Genomic DNA, 17893 nt, shown 5'->3' on the forward strand with positions numbered 1-17893 from the left:
ATACAGGACAGGGGCTGGTCCAGCGTCCCGGCAGCCAATCCCAGCTGGGCCAGTGGAGTGCGGCATTCCTGAGCCAGAGGTGGCAGGAGGGCAATTGACACTTTCCCATCCATTTTCATCCGGAGCCCCGTCCTCACCCCCGAGGGATGGCAGGGCAGGCAAAGGGCAACCTGGTTCTGCTCTCCAGTCTCACCAGCTGCTCCAAGATCGACCTGTAAATCCCTAAAGGAAATTCTTCCCTGTGAGGATGGAGAGGCCCTGGCCAGGCTGCCCAGAGAAGCTGTGGCTGCCCCAGGATCCCTGGAAGTGTCCAAGGCCAGGCTGGAGAGGGCTGGCAGCAATGTGGGATAGTGGAAGATGTCCATGGCAGGGGATAGATGATCCTTAATGTCCCTTCCAACCCAAACCATTCCAGGATCTGCTGCCTGTGCTGCCTGCACGGGTCACCGGGGCAGTAAATATTTGTACAGGCCGGACAAGGAGAAAGTAAACAGAATTCCCTTATTTATGGGCCTTGGCAGCTTCTCGGCCTCAGCTCCACGGTGTTTCCATCCCCTCTGCTCCCAGCTGGGGCTCTGTGCACCCACAGCTGCTCCATGGGGTGCTGGGGCAGCAGGCAGCCAGGAAGCAAAATGCTGGGACAGGAATGTGAGACCAGAGGCTGGGAGGATCAGAGGGACAGACAGAGGGAGAGTGTGAGAGCTGGGATGTGCAGGAGCAAGTGGAGTGACCCTGCCGGGTGTTTTTGCAGCCGTGTTTATTTTACCTGCAGTCAGAAGGAGGGAAGGTGATGGATCTGCTTCCCTGACCATGCAGGGGCCCTCCCTGGGCACTGCATGAAGCTCCCAGAGGGTTAAACACCATTCCAAACCCTCCCTTTCAGCAGGGGGGTGTCCAGGCTCTGAGGGGCTTCCAGGGAGCTCAGTGAGACATCCTGAATCCCAAACCCTTCCTGCACGGCCATGCTGTGCCTGCCAGGACACACACGTGTCCTATCCCAGACCGAGGTTCCCTCCCTGCTGCTGCTGCCCTGCCTCTGGCTCCTTCCCAGGAGGAAGCCGGGATGAGGGAGTGCTCCCAGGCTCTCTGGGTGGGAGGTCTGTGTCTCCTCCAAGAGGAACACCCCGAGCAGGGTCCTGTGCCTGCTCCAGAGACACAAACCATGAGCGTACCTGGAAGCAGCCAAGTGTCCAGAGCGTGCCTCATCTGCTTCCCATCATCCCCCCAGACAGAGGGCAGGGAGGCAGAGGGGAAGGAGCCCAGGGATCACTGACCCCTCTTCGTGCTGAGTGTCTGGCTTTAGGAAGGATTCAGCCTTATTACCAACCTCCTGAGTTGCTGATTTCTTGGATTTCTGTCATGTCAGGAGGAGCTTTCGCTGAGCTGAAAAGGGCAAGGGGATGGATCTCGTTCCATAAACTCCTCAGAGATCAAGGGAAAGACATGAGGCCAGGGGTTAAAATCACCCAAACCAGGTGGAATGAGCCCATGAAGGAATAGGGCAGGAGGGAATGTGAACAACAGGGTCCTGGTGGCTCCTGAGGAGGGGCTTTGGTGAGGGGTGGATGATTGCTGTCGTGCTGGTGTCTGGGCCTGTCCCATCACTTTCTCCATCCTGGCTGACACGAGCTTTATTTACACACTGTGACCAACACAGGCTCTGGCCACTCCAGCCATACCTGCCAGGGTTTTTTTTACTGACAGGGATTGATGGCATCCAGCTGGAGATCTCCACCTCTGGGATTCCTCTTCCAGGTAATCCTGGGTGCAAATTGCTTCTCTTTTAAGCACTCATTTCACCACTTGTGGGAGAGCAGAGCAGGCAGGGCCATGCTGCAGCCATGAGAGGAAACAGCCTCAAGCTGGGCCAGGGGAGGTTCAGGTTGGACATCAACAGGAATTTCTCCATGGAAAAGGTAGTCAGGCCTTGGAAGGAGCTGCCCAGGGAGTTTGGAGTCCCCATCCCTGGAGGTGTCCAAGGAACACCTGGACATGGCACTCAGAGCTCTGGGCTGGTGACAAGTGGGGATCAGACACAGCTTGGACTCGGTCCTGAAGGGCTTTTCCAACCTCACTCTCCCGTGATTCCAGGCAAAGGGCTGAGGGTGTTTGTCATGAGGCTGAGGGAGATAACATCCCTGAGATGACAGCAAAGCAGAGCAGGTTTGGGGCTGGAAAACATCCCCTCCAAACCGGCAGCTCTGGCTGGCTCTGACTGCTGCTCTGCTCCTCGTGCCGTGATTTATCCCGCAGCAAAGCGAGCCTAAACGCTCTCCATATGGATCCCATACAGGCTGCACCTGCTTCCCACCGTGGATAAGCACATGTGGGTTGGAGGGGGAGCTGGGGGCGAGTGTGGGAATACAAATCAATCACCCACCAGCCCTGAGCCCTGCAGGGACTGGTGCTCCCCCATCCCTGGCTGCGCCAGCTGCTCCCTGCTGGAGCTGGATGCTCCCAGGGAAGGAACCCTGACCATGCACAAGTCCCTGAGGTGACACTGAGGAGCCCTGAGGTGCCACCAGGATGCAGCAGCCTGGCTGGGGTGTCCCATGGGAACAGGGGCTGTGCAACAAGGGAAGCCTGCCTAGATGGGGCCAGGGCACCCCTGTGCCACCACAGCAGTGGGGGAGCCGAGTGCTCCATACCCAGGGAAGAGGGAAGGAGTTCAGGAGCCATTCTTCTCTCACAATGTTTAAATTTCCTTACAGGGAACATGAAATTCCCTAAAGAAATAAACTGTCACCAAGCTCCAGGACCATCTGCCTCAGTCCCCAGAGATCCCTGGGATGAGTTTACAGAGCTTTCCATAAACACAGCACACGAGGCACAGCCCAGGGTCACGGCTGCTGGCCAGGGAGGAGCTTCTGCTCCCACATCCATGTTTTGGGAATGTCACTGTCCTGCATCACCCCCCTGGCTTGGAAAATCCAGGGCTGCGGGCAGAGGACCTGAGCAATGCTCCATGCTGGAGGATCCCAACCCAGAGGTCAGGAGGGACCCTGAGGTCCTGGAGGTCCCCAAGCCCTGGACATCCTGGGGCTGAAGAGAGGGATGCTCCTGCTCTGGAGAAAGACAGCCCTGTGGGATCTCCCATCACCTGCTCCCACTTTGTCCCACTCCCAACACTCAAATATTTATGTCCAAAGTCGACATTAAAATTCAAGGGAAGCTAAATAGAAATTAAATTGTGTATTTGGAGAGGAAACAAGTCCCGTAAGGTGAGCGCTGCTGGGCCCGGTGATTGATGGCTGTTTATTTATCTGCTACTGCCAAATCCTGCAAGGAAGACAGAGCAGGAAGGGAGCAGGAGCCACTGGAGCTGGGCTCTGAGAGTGGAACAGCCCTGGGAATCGTGGCAGTGTCCAAGAGGGGAGCAAACAGCTCCAGGAATCCCCAGAGTGCCCGAGAGCAGAGCTGGGCAGCCCTGCCTGGCTGCAAGGACTTGACTCTACCACCCAAACCTTTGGAATCCAACCTTTGGATCGAGACAGGGCAGATCCCAGCTTGTCCCTATCCCACTTGCTCATGCCTCCATGGCTCTGAAATCACCCCTGAGCATCTGAGGAGAGGCTGAGAGGAGCAGAGGCCTTGCTGCCTTCTTCTTTTTCCTTTCCCTTTATTCCTTTATTCCTTTATTCCTTTATTCTTTTATTCCTTTTTTCCTTTTTTCCTTTTTTCCTTTTTTCCTTCCCTTCATTTCCCTTTCCCTTTCCCTTTCCCTTTCCCTTTCCCTTTCCCTTTCCCTTTCCCTTTCCCTTTCCCTTTCCCTTTCCCTTTCCCTTTCCCTTTCCCTTTCCCTTTCCCTTTCCCTTTCCCTTTCCCTTTCCCTTTCCCTTTCCCTTTCCCTTTCCCTTTCCCTTTCCCTTTCCCTTTCCCTTTCCCTTTCCCTCTCCTCTCCTCTCCTCTCCTCTCCTCTCCTCTCCTCTCCTCTCCTCTCCTCTCCTCTCCTCTCCATCACAGTCAGGAAAATCCCCCTCCCCAAGAAGCCCCTCCTTGCCCAGCCCCTGTCCCCCGTGTGTCCCTCACCCCCTGTCCCCTGGCTGTGTCATCCCACAGGTACCATCCCTCTCTCCCTGCCTCCATCCCCGTTCCCTCTCCATTATTTGCCTAATGGTGCCCAGGATCACTTGAGAGGGAAATCATTTCCTTTCCCTGGAACCCAGACCTTTCCTTGCAGTTATTTATCTCCCCCCATTCCCGAAAGCTGTGTGCTGACGGATGCTGGATGCAACCAGACACCCCCGGCCGGCCCTGCCGATGCCTCCTTGGGTCTCTGCCATCCGGGAATGCGGGCGAGGTTATCCAGGGGCTCGTGTCTCCGTCATCCTCTCTCTCTTCAAATCCCGCTCTTCCCTCTTTTACACTTCCTTGGAAAGAGATCAGTGGCACGGGATGTTTGTCACCCGAGGAAGTGTTGTCACTGCTTACCCGTTGCTAGGTGACAGTGTCCTGCTGTGCGGGGCCAGGCGTGTCCCGGGGATGCCATCCTTCCGCCGGGAACGCCGTCCCTCCTTCCCTCCCACCGCCTGCCATCCCTCCTTCCCTCGAGGCCCGGAGCCTCCCCGAGGACTCTCAGGAGCTGCAGGGCATGGACCAGAGCTCAGTTCGGGCTCATCCTGCAGCTCCACCCGCAGAGCCTGGGGGCTTCAGCCTCTTCCCGGGACAGGCAGGGACCCTGAGGGTCATTCCCTGCACTCCAGCACCTCTGGCACACGCTGGGGATCCGCGATGGGGAGCCCAGTGCAGGCCCTCCATCTCCCAGGACAGGAGCAGGGCGGGAAAGCTCAGAGCAGGATCTGCCATGGACTTTTCCAATCAAGTGGACAAAGTTTGGGGTTGTTTTTGTTGTGGGATATTTTTTTTCTTGTCTCTCTGAAAAAACGCTGATGTGTCAAAACAAAGGGTTTTTTTTTTTTTTAAGGAATGTGCTTGTTTCAGCTTTTCAGGAATTCCTGCTCAAAACTGAGAAAAAAGAGAGTGCTGCCATTCCATTGCATTCCATCCGTCCTGTCCCATCCCATCCCATCCCTGCCAGCTGTGTCCCCATGAGCTGCAGCACCACAGGGCACAGACCTGGGGGACCAAGGACAAGTCCTGCCAGTGCCAGCGCCCTTCTGGCCATTCCAGTGCCCTCCTGGCCATTCCAGTGCCCTCCTGACCATTCCAAGTCCTCCTGGCCTTGCTGACAACCCAATTCCCTGGGCGTGGGGCTGGGGGCAGGCTCAGGGCTGCTCTCTGCAGATGTGGTTTTGATTAGGAATTTTTTGGACTAAAAATGCACAAGTAAAGCACAGCCCAACCCCAGCGCCATCGCCCCCCGCTTCCTGTGAACGTTCCTGTTCTGATTAACCAACATTCCTCCGGAAAATCATCTCCTTCCCCAAAAACCCCAGGCAGGGCTGGCCAAGATTGCCCTCGCCACAGAGAAGGGGGTTCCACATCTCAGAGGGAAGGTGGAAGGTGTGGGTGGAAGGTTTGGGTGTCAGCACGTGGCTCCTGGCCAGGGAATTTCAACCCCACGGAGCCTTGGACCCCTCATGCTCTGGGGGCACAGTCCCAGCTCCAGGACTGGGAATTCTTTCCAAAGGGAATGTTCAGTGGTCATTCCCATTGCAGGGAATTCAGCTGCCCTCTTCCCAGGTCCCCCAGCTCCAGGGGCTCCATGCCCAGTGGCTGTAGCCCCATCACAGGGAATCTCCACCCATTCCAACTCCACCTCAGAGCCTCCAATCCTATTTAATGAATGATCATTAACTGGGGACGTTTCAGATGAGGAAATTGTTTTAGGAACGAGCAATTAAGTCCTAATGCTCAGCTCACGTAACTCATTTCTAATTAAACTCGCTGTAAATTATAGCACCACTATTTATTTTTAATGAGAAATAAAACTGAAAAGGAATTGTGGCCCTTCAAAAAAACAGACTGAGTGGGAGGGAGGAAAAGAGGGAATGAGCGGTGGAGGGGAAGGAGCAGAGAGCAGGGAGAGAGCTCAAAACAGGCAGAAAAGAGCTCTTAAAGTCCTCCCTGCCATTCCAGAAGCCATCTCCATTCTTGCCTGGTGCCTGAGGACCTCCTGGTAACAGCTATTTATATTCCCGACCTTTCCCAAAGGTGGGCAAAGCTCCGGAGTCCAGGCTCTTGAGGGTTTTGCCACTGGGAAGCGGCCTCAGCTCCCGCTCTCTCCAGATCCAGCTGTGTCGTGACAAGGAAAAATGGTGCCCATATGGAGACATTAATGATCCGAGGTTCAAAGGCAGCACGGGAGGATCGAGTGCTCTCCGAGCAGATTTTAATCACATCCATCATGGAACAGCTCTGGAAACGGCAGGAGAGGCAGGCTGGGGAAGGATGGGGCTGGGGATGGACGGGGTAACAGCACCAGCTAGGTTTGTTTGGAGCTGGGCACAGAAACGTTAGGATTGCTCAGCCATGGGTCCAGGATTGTCCTGTCATGGAGTCAGGAGGTGCTAGGGATGGTCATCCCCCATGCCTTATGGGAATTCTCCTCAGGGAATGGAGGAGGAGGAGGGGAAGTATTGGATTCTGAGTGTCCCAGCCATGCCCCATGACCTCGCCTCAGCCTCCCAGACCCCCAGGAACACTCGTACCCCCCGGCATCCTGCGGAGCTACTGGCTGTGCTGGGAACAGCCCCATTCCCTGGGTCAGGAATCACATGGTGGGTTGGAAGGGACCTTAAACCCCACCCCCACCATGGGCAGGGATACCTTCCACTAGCCCAGGTTGCTCCAAGCCCTGTCTGACCAGGTCTTGGACACTTCCAGGGATGGGGCAGCCACAGCTTCTCTGGGCACCCTGTGCCAGGGCCTCCCGACCCTTACAGGGAAGAATTCCTTCCCAATTTCCCATCTCATCTGGCTTTCTTTCAATTTAAAGCCATTAGGAGTTTGCTGTTAGTGGAAAACACTCTGGCTCATGTCCAGTAATGATGGATTTAACCCCACAAAGTCAAGTTCAGGCTAGCCCACTTGGAGATCCATAGAAGTTTAACATTTCCAGTGATGTTTCCACTCTCTCAGCACTGTCTGTCCTGGGATGGAGCCAGAGGAGGAGAAGGGAGACCTCGGCTCTTATCTGCCCCACCGGCTGGAGCAGGGCAAGATCAGGGGCACCCAGGGCTCCCACATGAGCTGAGCCCAGGTGAGCCCTGGGAGGGCTCAGGTGAGGTTGGGATGGGTCCAGGGGAGTGATGTCATCTCATCCCTGCTCTCGTGCAAGGAAAGCAGGAGGAGAGATCCTGGTTCTCAGCCTTGAGCTGGAGCTGGTGCTGCAGAGGGGAAGGAACAGCAGCTGCTCACAACCCCAGAGCTCCCCATTCTTTATCCCATATCCCGCTATCCTATACCCCACCATCAATCAGCCAGTATGACCAGCCTATCACTCCCTATTCCTTATCCCACCATCCCATATCCCACCATCCCATAGCTCCCATCCCACTCTGGGTCTGTCCCACTGCCCCAAGACGGGTGAGAGCTGCCTCTGGCAGTTCCCCCCACTGTAGGACAGGGAGGCACTGAGAGCACACCAAAACCAGAGCCGGAGCATGGAGCAAAATTCACCTTCCTCGAATCATTCCCAGGAGCTTTTCCTCTTTCTCTGGCTGCTCCAAGCAGTGAGCCGTGAGTGCTCCTCTCCAAAAGCTTCACTAATGATTTTGGGCAGCTAAGCCAGGCCTGGATTTGGGATATGGCTGTGCCATCCCAGCTGTCTGCACGCGGATTTAAACCTGATCCGTGTGGAACAGCGGCAGCTCCCGCACTGCCTCTGGACAAAAGTCCTGATTATTCTCTCTCCCCGACAAAGCCCCCTGTGTCCAAAGGCCTCCAGGCACTGTGCTCCCTGTTCCCTCTGGAGGAGCTGCACGTGGATGCTGACACTGCAAATTCTTCCCTCCATGGACACGCTCTGGTCACACCAAGCTGTGACCAACATTTCAGCAGTGGCGGTGGCTGCGTCCAGCCAGGACAGAGATGTAGGGACAGGGAGAGTGATGGGAATGTCTGTCCTGCCAGCTCCTGCCTTCCCCTGTTTGGGGAGAGAAGACAAATCCAGGATGGAGAATCATGGAGTCACAGAATGGTGTGGGATGAAAAGGACCCTAAAGCCCATCCATGGGTGGGGTCACCTTCCGTAGGTGCTCCAATCCTTCAACACTTCCAGGAATGATATCCGGGAAGGAAGGGAAATCCTGGCACGGACAGGTCAGTGTTGAACACAGGCCCCTTCAGAGGGATTCTGTGGAGCCTGTTTTCCATGGCTCTGCAGGATTATCTGTGTCCTGGTGGACTCTGCAGACTCCTGACCTGGCCGCGTTTAGGCAGGAGGGGAGGGAACAAGGCGAGGAGGCTGCAGAGAGCTGCAGCCGGAGGAAACATTGGATCATGTCCTTACACGGATCCTGCTGACGGGGCCGGGGCGGCACCCTGGGGTGGCAGTGACGTCGGGAAGGGCCATTAGTGAGGGAGTTGGGTTTCTGCCCTTGCCATGGAGAAACGCCCCGCGGAGCAGCCCCTGACCTCCCAAAGCCCGGCCCAGCCGTGTAACCCGAGCCCAGGCCGAGGAGAGCTCGGAGTTAATCACTTCCAATCCCGGCCTAAGGAAGTGGCAATTAAAGAGCTCGTTAGTGGCAGAAAGAGCTCCTGTGCTGTCCTGACACCTTCAGCTCCCGAGCTGCTCCGGCACCTGCCGGCGGAGCAAGGAGAGGTTTCGGGACCGGCCCTGTTAGTGGGATGCAGCATCCCTGCTCCACAGTGCAGCATCCTTGCTGGAACGTGGGCTCCTCCCTGGCACCGGCCACGCGATCCTGCAGGATGAGGACAGGACAGCTCTGCCAGCAGCAGCCCCCTGGGGCATTCCCACCTTTTCCTTCTGAGCCTGTTCATCCCCTGGGCCGTGCTTCCAAGGACATGGCAGCTGGGATGCCGAGGAAAGGGAACATGTGGAGGCAGAGCGCTGGGAAGGGATCCGGGAGCGCGGGGGGAGGAATTCCTCCCTGCAATGGATGAGGGTTTTAGATGCAGATCATCGCGGGAGCTCCAACATCCACAGCTCCGGCTGCGGTTTGGAGCGGCGCCCTGAGGAGCTGCAGCATTAACACCCACAGCCCCTTCCCGCTTGGAATGCCTGCCCATCCGCACGGCTCCCTGCAAGGAGGCACAAGGGCCTTCCCAGCTGCAGGGAGCTGCCCGGGATAAACACCCGACAGCTGGAGCAGAGAGAAATGGAGCTGCTTCTCCAACTGCCAGCACGAGCCAATCCATCACGCTGGTCCTGGCACCTCTCCTCGGAAGGGAATCAAAGGGCTCCTTAGTGAGAAGGGATGGAATGACAGGTAGAAAGGCCAGAGGATAAATCCTGCTGCCTACTGGGACTGTTAAATATTAGGAGAGATTAGTGTCTGACAGGGGAGAGTAGGGCAGCAGCTCTGCTAAACAGCCAGAGAAATGCGTGGAATTCCGGCTCCTTTGTCAGTGGCAACTGCACAACACTCAGGGTGGAATAAAAGGAAGGAGAAAAAATACCTTTCCCTGATTTAGATTAAGGAAGGAGCCTGGGCAGGAGCCTGGATCTCACCCAGCCCTTCCTGGGGCAGCACAGGAAAGGGGGAGCTGGGAGGGGATGCTGGGAGAGAGTTTGGAGCTGGAGCATCCACTCCCAATCCTGTTCCTGCACAGCCCCTGCCTCGGGCACAGCCCCTCCGCAGGACACCTGGCTGAGAAGGTGTGACAAACAGGGGAGAAGGGAAGTGATGGAGTCACCATGGAAGTGTTCAAACACTCGTGGATGTGGCAGCTGGGGACATGGGTCAGTGGTGGCCTTGGCAGTGCTGTGGGAACAGTTGGACTCGATGGGCTCAGAGGGTTTTGCCAACCTAAATCATGATTCCATGATTTTCCTTTCCCCATCTGGGCAGCAGAGCTGGGTGTAGGGAGGGGTGTGCTGGAGAAGGGGGGTCTGGCTGGAATCAGCAGGTCAATCCAGCTCAGGCAGATTATCCCAAATGATAGTTCCCATTTCCTTGCTAAGGCGTCCTAAAGCGCTTTGCTCTGCCCAGCAAAGGCTGTGATGGGGCTTAAAATATTAAAAAATTGGCCAATTTTCATAGTTTCCATGTCTGGCATGTCAGGGCTTATTAACCAGGAGAAAAGCCTCTGTGTCAGGGACAGGTGAGTGGGAGTGCAGGGCTGCCCACGGATCTGTGGCCAGGCAGGGATGAGCTCCATGGGGAGCAGAGGGACTCCCCACCCTGCACAAGTGCAGAGTCCTGGGCTGAGGCAGGACACAGTCAAGAGGGGCCAGACTGTCAAATCCAGCCCCATCCTAAACTGAAATTCCGAAATTTGTCAGCCTCCCATCTTGAACCAGTTAAGTTTCCTCCCTCAATTACCCTGCTGGAAAGTTATTTTATAAACTCCCTCATCTGATGATTGGGAGAAACCTCCTTCAGTTTTCAACTGACATTTATTCACGACAGGTTTCTACCAATCCATGCTTGTGCCAACAGTGTCCTTCCAGAGTTCTTTGCATTCCTGAGTGTTTCCTCTTCCATGTCTTTCCAGGAAGCAATCAGAACCATCTCAGCCTCTGATTTCTCTCCAGACTACACAAGCACAACTTTTCCAGGACCACTCATCCTGTCTGTGCCCACTAAACCACATTTGCTCCTCTCTTTGGGGAAAAAAAAAATCCACAGAGGACATGTGTTAGCCTCAGGAAATTTCATCCCAGCTCTTTATTTGCAATAAAAAATCCCAAGTCTGTTGGCCTAAATACTCATTTCTATCCAGAAATCCATGATATCCACTGTCCTTTCCATGTGTACCCAATGCAGGATGGGAGCTGAGTAGATCAGCCAGAAGACAGAGTCTGGATCCAGTAAGATCACAGGGCTGAGCTGGAATTTTACCCATCCACCCTGGAGTAACCAGGATCACCAGAAGGAAAACTCTCTTGGAAATGAACCCCTCTGCCATGGAGCCAGGCTGGGAGAGCTGGGGATGTTCACCTGAAGAAGAGGAAGCTCCAGGGAGAGCTCAGAGCTCTTTCCAGTGCCTAAAGGGCCTCTCAGAGAGCTGAAGAGGGACTCTGGAGAAGGGTCTGGTGGGACAGAACGCAGGGAATTGCTTCCCACTGCTGCAGGACAGGGCTGGATGGGATATTGGGAAGGAATTCTTCTCAGAGAGTGTGGTGAGGCCTTGGCACAGGGTGCCAGAGAAGCCGTGGCTGCTCCTGGATCCCTGGAAGTGTCCAAGGGCAGGTCGGTGCCCCTTCCCAGTCCCTGAGCTGTCAGGAGCTGCTGCAGGAAGGCTGCAGAAAGCCCGGCCGCATCCCAGCCCGGTCCTGGCAAGGATGCTCTTTGGGGCTGGGATTTCTCGGTGCTTACGGAGCCCTGAGCAGGGCCATCCACAGACAAAGAGCAGCTTTTCCAAGCCCTCCGTGCCTGGCTCGGCGGGCTGGGTCCCAGCGAGGGAGCAGGTAAAGCAAACCCTGCCAGCAGCAGCCCCAGCAGGAGCTCAGCATCGAGCTGGCAGTGCCCCATCCCCGCCCCTGGCATCGCCAACGTTATCTTTGGATGCAAAACCAGGGGAAAATTGAGTGCTTGAAAGAGGACGGGCTCTCCTGGGTCAAATTAGTCATTCCTCGTTAGAAAAGCCCCGCTGGTTTCTTTGTTTCTCTCGCTCTCCAGTGGACCCAGATAAATACATTTGTAATTCTCCGAGTCCCGCTGAATAGGAGACTGGCAAGGTGAGAATATTAAAGCTGCAGATTATCAAGTGCTTCCTAGGAAGTGAGATTCCAGCAGAGGAATGATGGGGAAGAAGGCTGGGGGTGAACGGCAGAGTGGGGAGAAGCTGGGGAAGAGAGTGGGGGAAGCAGAGGAAGGAGGAAGAGGAGGATGGAGGGGGAAATGCCAGAGGAGGGAATGCTGGAGAAAACGGAGAGGGGAGAGGCTCTGGAGCAGAGGAGAAGGGGGAGAGCAGGGCTGCGGGGAGGTTTGGCAGCTGCTGAGTGTGCTGCATTTCAATATTTAATGACTCCAAAATACAGCCATTAACATGTCAGAGGCAGAGGGAAATGGCCCGGCTTTTCCCCGAGCCCTGATGGCTTTGAAGAACAAATGCCATCTAAAAGGGAGGCTTTTAAAGCGTTTTTTGGCCGGGCTTGGTGCCGACCCCCTCCCTTCAGGGCAGCGCTTCCCTCCGGGAATGCCGGGGGTTGCATCCATTTGGTTTGGTTGGCATTGTCCATTTTATTTTCCTCTCAGTCGTGCTCTCTCTGGGATCTTCTCGTTCACAACACAACCCTGTGAAATCAGGAGCGTTCTGCTCTCTGCTCCCAACATCCCCCGGCAAACGGATTTGCATCAGGTGCAGACAGTGACAAACTTGGAGCTGTTTTTCCCAATTTCAGCTGCTCCATTTCCCTCCCGCTGCGGTGATTTGCCTTGCTGCTCTCTCTGCCTTCTCTCCAGGTGTTCCTTGTTCTTTGTCTTCTCATCCTCTTGCCCTACCCTGGAGACACAGAGGGGGAAGCAAAAAAAATAGGTCAAGGGATGGACTGAATTGTCTATCCCTGGAAGTGTCCAAGGCCAGGTTGGACAGGGCTTGGAGCAGTCTGGGATAGGGGAAGGTGTCCCTGCCCATGGCAGGGGTGGGGAGAAACGAGATGGGGTTTGGGGTCCCTTCCAAGCCAAACCATTCCATGGTCCCAAGGGACCTTGTCACCACAGGGAATGTGCCAGCTCCAGGCCATCTTTCCATGCAAAATAAATGCAAAAAATAAGTGACAGCCTGACAAGTGTAATAAGGAAGGAGGTGGCTGTGCCAGCCCTGTGGACAAGGTTCAAGTCACTCCCACTTAGCTCATTAGGAAGCATCAGGCTGTGGAAGTTGTGTGTGGAAGTGGGAATGAAACAGCTCTGGTTTGGATGGGCAAGTTGTTGGATCCTACAAACAATCTCCAGGAATGCTGAGATGGGGACAAGGGCATCAGAAAAGAGCCCCTGGACCCGTGCATGGCACCAGTCCCACATCCTCCAGGTGCTGCCCATCCAGAGCTGTCTCTGATGTCCTGTGAGCAGAGTCACCCTGTCCCCAAGGGCCGTTGGCTCCAATCCCAATGTCCCAGTCCCTGGGCATTCTGCAGGTCCCCACAATCTGGGCTCAGCATTCCCCAGCCAGGAGTCACCCAGGAAAGCCCAGCCACGGCAGATATCCATGGTCCAGGTGGGATCAGGGAATGAGCCCCTCTCAGAGGGCAGAGGGAAGTGCTTCCACCTCCCTCCTTCCCACCAGCAGCTTTGTATCCCTGTGCTGAGCCGACATTTTCTGATCCAGCTGAAAGCCTTGCAACAACTTCCAAGGGTTGTTCTCACAGCGTTCCTGCCCTGCTCAAACACGGCACTGAAAGGAGACTGGGGAGAGAAACTTCCTGGCTGGAGAGCCCATCGCATCCTCGTTGACCTCGAGGCTTCCAGAAAGCTGAGGGGTCTCTGAGGGAACCCACCACTGGTCCCTGGCAGGCCGCAGACGGATGGATAATGGGATCTTTGCACCTCAGAGAGGATTTCATCACTCAGCCTTAGCCCAAATCCATATTCATCATCTATGGATTTCTTTTTAATGGATAAAATGTCTTCTTTTGAAAGAGCAGCCCCACTGCTGATGGCACAAACAGCTGTGCAGGGAAATCGCGTCAGAACAAACCCAGGCAATCTCCCTCCCCGAGCTTCCAGGGAATCTAACAGCTTTTGACTTCCAAAATAACCCTGAACGCAAAGGAATTTCAAAGAGGAGACAGAAAACCTCCCCCATCTGCTCAACCACATCAGCGGGCAGCCTTCCCACGCCTCTTCCCAGCCTTCCTGCCCCTCTTCCACGGGTCAGGCTCAGGCACTTCATCGCCATCCCTCTGGAGAAGGTGGGATGGATGCTCCTGTGCCGGGAAGGGAGAGCTGCTCCTTTCCCCGAGCACTTGACTCCAAGTCAGGCTTCCCAAGTTCACCCCAGAGCAGGAATTTCTGCATCCTCCCGCCACCATCCCTGGCAAAACCTTATTGAGCTTGACATGTGTTGTTCTATTCCTGATGGATCCTGGCCACTGGAATATCCATCTGAAAATCAAATAAAATAGCCAAGCCCCTTGCGTGCTGCACATTTTATGGGCTGCTCCCTGACTTCCATTGTTTCCCATTGTTTAGACTATTAGAATAATTTGTCATCCTACCCCTGCTGCCTGCTGGGATTCTGGGATTCAGCTTGTTCAGAGATGGAGCCCGTGCTCCTGCCCCTCTGGGCTTCAGGACAGCCCAAAGCCCCTCACACCGCGGGGCTGGGGCAGGGAATCTGGAGCGGGGCTCATTCCCTGTCCCCAAAAACTGGCAGGCTGAGAAAAACAAACGGTGTGAGCTCCGGGGCAGGAGGTGAGGGAGGAAGAGGTTGAGGGCTGCTGGCAGAGCTGGCTGTGGAGAGGCACTGCTGGAGCAAGGAGAGGGTTTTTCTGGGGCTGCCAAGCTCCCAGTGCTGCAGGAGCTCCTGTCAGCTCCATTTCTCACTCCCCGCCTGGGCTGGGAGCCCGGAGAGCAGCAGTGCCGGCAGAGCAGGAGGCAGGAGCTCAGCCCAGGGAAAGGAGCTTCTGTTCCCATTCCTGCTCCGATCCCTTCAGGAGTTCCTCACATTATAAACACCTCCTCGGGACACCGGGATTGCCCTGGCTGCTGGGATTTTGTCTGCCCTGGCAGCTCCACGGTGGAGCCAGGAGTGGGAGGGAGCAGCAGCAGGGAACTGGAGCCGGCAAATCAAGAGGAGAGCCAAGGGGACAATTTCCATGCTTGCACCACTCCCAGAGGAGGCACTGGGAGTCCCCACTGCTAAGAGCTGCTCACCAGGGCAGTCAGTCCCTCTGCCCACGGCCAGCTCTCCACTCCCAGTTGTCCCAGGACTGTCTCCAGCCGTCCCCCCACAACCCCACGTGGCTGCTGGACCCTCTGACCCCCCATCTCTCCCTGTTCTCCCGGCCAGGCTGAGCAGTCAGGAGCAGAACTCACAGCTGCTTTTCATCCAGGCACTGAAACCTCCTCCCAGATTTTTCTTGCCCTTTTTGGGCTCGTTGCTGCCTCGGCTCTGCCCATCACGGTGGCACCTGGCAGCCAGGGGTGTTGGACAGAACCTGTCACTGCTGCCCCTCACCTTTGCCTGCCACCTCCCTGCCCCAGCTACTCTGGGAGTGGCCCCTCCATCCCGGGAACCAGCTGGGGCTGCCTCATCCCTGGAAGCATTCCAGGCAAAGTTGGACAGTGCTTGGAGCAACCTGGGATAGTGGAAGGTGTCCCTGCCAATGGCAGGGGGTGGGACTGGATGGGCTTTGAAGTCCCTTCCAGCCCAAACCATCCTGGATTCTGCGTTTCTATGGAAAGGAGTGGCAAGGACAGCCTAGGCATTGCTTCCCAGACAAGTCAAGAAGGGAGAAGATCCTCCTCATCGTGTTCTGCCCAAACATCCATGATTTGCTGTGGGGCTAGCAGGTTCTTGGACCTGGGAAGAGCCTGGGGAACTCCAGATGGCTGAAAAGTTGGGATTTTGACCAACCCTCAATGCCTTGGAATATGCCATAAAGTCAGTGGGGCTGTGAGGCTCTGCCTTCATTCCCAAACATCCATCTTCCAACAAAAACATGCTGTCCAGATCAAGCCCTTCCTTTCAGCAGCACTGGCCTCCTGCTGTCACCCCTTCCTTATCTTCAGGCTGCTCATCAAACCCAAGGGCAGCATCCCTTGGAGCTCCATCCTGGAGCATGCTGGAAATTCAGGCCTTGCCTGGGAGGGAGAGCAAATTCCCATAAAAGCCCTGAATGGAAACAGAAGTGCCTGTTTTTAGGGGAAAAAAAAGAGAGGAGAAGAAAGGAAAGGAGGGAGGAACCTGGAACCTGCCTCCCCATCCATGCACAGAGATGTGTCCCTCCACAACAGGAGCTGTTTTGCCAGGTGGGACAGGGCCATGTCCCCATGGGCTCCTCCCTAGGGGTGGCCACGCTCCAGCCAGGCGCCCACTCCTCTGGCGCAGCTCCCTTGTGGCAGGGAAGGGGTTAACTCCCAGCAGCTGCTCCCCAGATGCCGGTTCTGGAATTCACATTTGTGTAATAATAAACCTCGGGGAAAGCGCTGCTGCTGGGGGGTGGTTTTGTCCCCCCTCACTCCCCGCTCGGAGCCAGCGTGCGGCTGCCAAGGGGCGGCTGGAGAGGGGTGGCAGCCCAGGTGCTGCGGGATCCTCCCGCCGGACTCCCAGGGAGATGAATTAGGGGCCGCCAGAGGAGCCGGCCTGCTTTCCACAGCGCTGCCCATTTCTCCTGCTGCTCACCCCCACCGCGCTGCGACATCCCGCGGGACCCCGGAGGGGGCAAAGCCGAGCGGGTCCCCCCGAGCGGGGCAGGACTGGGGTGTAATTGGTTTCAGGAGAGAGGGGTGAGGAGAGACGGACATAAATTTCCTTGAGAGGCTTTCTCCCTAATGGCTCCCATCGCCCGGCAGGGCAGCACACCTGCTTCCAATAGCGGCTCCGGCTCCTGCCGCGGGTGCAGGAGAGGGGCTGTGCTTCCATCACCTCTGCTGGCCACGGGCATCCCGCTTCAGCAGGGAGAGGGCTTTGCCCGAGCTTCCAAAGAGATGGTGATGGCTTTGAACCCCGTGCTTTTCCCTTTCCTGGGGTGTCCAGGTTTTCTCCTTTCCTGGGGTGTCCAGGTTTCCCCCATCCCAGCGCATCTCCGCTCCTGGACACTTCCGATGAGCTCCTGCCCACCTGCACGGCCCAGCCCAGCCCGGTTCATCCCAGGAGGATGCTCCGGAGCTGCACAGCCGGATCCGAATAGGTCACGGACCTCGAGAGGAGGCGGGAAGAAGACTCCAAACGCTGCCGCCCCCGGAGCATCTCCGGCTTCACGGTCCCGGCTCTGACCCACCAAAGCCTCAGGAGTTATGTGGAGAGCTGGACAGGGATCAGAGGTTTGGCTGCGAGCGGGGGCAGCGGCAGGAAGAGTTCGGGGGGTCCGGATTGAGCTGCTCTGTCGCTCCATTTGGAATGAAACCCTAAACCGGGTCAGCTTCCAGGCGAGCGTTCCTGCTTTTTTCTGCTCCCGGTGCTGCGTTTCACACGGCAGGACAGGAGGTGGCACAGGGGCAGGAATGCCTCTGCCGACCTCGGCTGGCTCCCTGCTGAGGGACACCCGCAAGAGCCGTGTGACAGAGGGGTCCCAGCTCAATCCCTGCCCGCAGACCCTCTCCAGCATCGCATCCTCTCAGAGATGAGGAGGATGCAGGAAGGGGCAGGTGGATTTCACACCTTTCCCAAGGGTTTCCTTTGCCAGCAGGATTGGGGGCATCCTGTCCCCAGCCGGGGTCCCCTGCAGGATGAATGTCAGCTGTGACATCCCTGCTGGTGTATCCCAGTGACACGGGTGGATCCACCTGCTCCGATCTCCAGAGTTCCAGAGCGTCTCTGATCCCCCAGCACAGGCGGGGGTGGTGTGAACTGGGGGGTTCATCCCTCTTCTTCTCCCTGGCACAGCCTCACATATCCCTGCTGTTTGGCAGCGCTCAGGCAGCGCTGTCCCAGCCCACCCCAATGGAGAGGGGTGTCTGGGAAGCAGCTGGGAAGAGCGGTGGGAGTGGGAGAGCCTTTGACACATGAGGAGCCAGCACGGGGGGACAGTGGGGGCACAGCGGGGGCAGTTGCGCTTTTGGTGCAGGAGCCCCGGCTCTCCGGGAGGGTGGCCATGGAAAACATCCTGCTGTCCTTCCCAAAGAGATGCAAGGGATCAAAGATCCCTGTCTGTGGCCAGCTGGCACCTGCTTCCCTCTGGAAAAGTATCTTCCTGGCA

Source organism: Vidua chalybeata, chromosome 14 (assembly GCF_026979565.1).
Source record: "Vidua chalybeata isolate OUT-0048 chromosome 14, bVidCha1 merged haplotype, whole genome shotgun sequence".
Lineage (NCBI taxonomy): Eukaryota > Metazoa > Chordata > Aves > Passeriformes > Viduidae > Vidua > Vidua chalybeata.